This window comes from Nicotiana tabacum, chromosome 18 (genome assembly GCF_000715075.1).
Source record: "Nicotiana tabacum cultivar K326 chromosome 18, ASM71507v2, whole genome shotgun sequence".
Lineage (NCBI taxonomy): Eukaryota > Viridiplantae > Streptophyta > Magnoliopsida > Solanales > Solanaceae > Nicotiana > Nicotiana tabacum.
This window is the reverse complement of record NC_134097.1, coordinates 55,227,166-55,228,373: the sequence shown is the minus strand read 5'-3', so window position 1 is coordinate 55,228,373 and position 1,208 is coordinate 55,227,166. Positions and strand designations below refer to the sequence as shown.

The following is a 1,208-nucleotide window of genomic DNA, read 5'->3' as shown; positions in this document are numbered from 1 at the left end:
TCTTCGAAGAAAGTAGAATGAAGATCCAAACAATCATCTAATGGACTTCGAGTAGATCATGAACACCTTTCAATACAATGGTGTGTCACAAGATACAATTTACTTAAGAGCATTCCCTTCACACTCAAAGGTGATGCAAAGCACTGGCTTCGAAGCTTGCCTTAGGGATCATTTAGAACATGGGAGGAGATGACCGGAATAGTTTTTGCTAAATATTTCTCCTTAGCTAAGACGGGCAAGTTCAGAAGAGAAATCCATAAGTTTTGCTAGAACGAGATTGAAATTGTGTTGGAAGCATGGGAGAGGTTTAAGGATATTGTTAGAAAGTGTCAACATAACGGAATTGAACTCTAGATGCAACTTAGGACTTTTGGGATGGATTGACACCGGCCTCGCATAGAACATTGAGAAATGCAGCTCGAGGCCCATTGATGAAAAAGACTCTAAAGGAAATAGACACAATTCTAGATGAGTTATCTGAAGATGCAAATCAGTGGCCCTCTGAGATTGCTGAAACAAGAAGATCAACTGGTGTTCAACAGGTTGATGCTAACACATCTATGCAGGTACAGCTTGATGTCATGGCCAAAGAAATAAGGAAGTTGACCTTAGCCTCGATACATAATGAGCCTCATGCAGCATATGACATATGTGGAAGAGGGCACCCTACTCATGAGTGTTAAGCCTCAATGCAGGAAGTGAATGTTGTGCGAAATTATAACTTCAATGCAATGGGTCAAAATCACCCCTATTTTTCATGGAGTGCACCTAGGGGTATTGCAAATGCATTGCAATAGAACAACCCCAGATTTCAAGGACATGGAGCTCATATTTTTGTGAATCAGCCGAGGCTGCAGTTTCAGCCTCAATAGCCAAATCAGTCTGCTTAGATGATCTTATGAAATCTTTCATTATCAAGACAGATAAGAGATTAAATGCTCATGGTGCAGCCATCAAAAAACTTTGCACAGGTTTGCGGATCTTGGAAAGACAAGTGGGGAAAATTGCAACTATATTATCTGAGAGAATCCTAGGTACTCTACCAACTAATACTGCGATGTATCCCAAAGAAACGGTAAATGTTGTGAACTTGAGAAGTGGGAAAGTGTTGAAATAACCCGCTCCAGTCCAAAAAGAGGTGACACATAAAAGAAAGTGGGAAGGAGCTGAAAACTGAAGATGATAAGAAGAGGAAAGGCAAGAAGGTA

The 1,208-nt window shown here is 40.6% G+C and overlaps 1 non-coding gene across 1 annotated transcript; it reads right to left on the bottom strand.

The window, feature by feature from the left end:
* Positions 1 to 237: 237 nt before the first annotated feature.
* On the bottom strand, positions 238 to 344 carry LOC142173116 (small nucleolar RNA R71). Its single transcript, XR_012702546.1, has one exon. It is a non-coding gene; the product is annotated as a small nucleolar RNA R71 (small nucleolar RNA).
* Between the last annotated feature and the right edge of the window lie 864 nt (positions 345 to 1,208).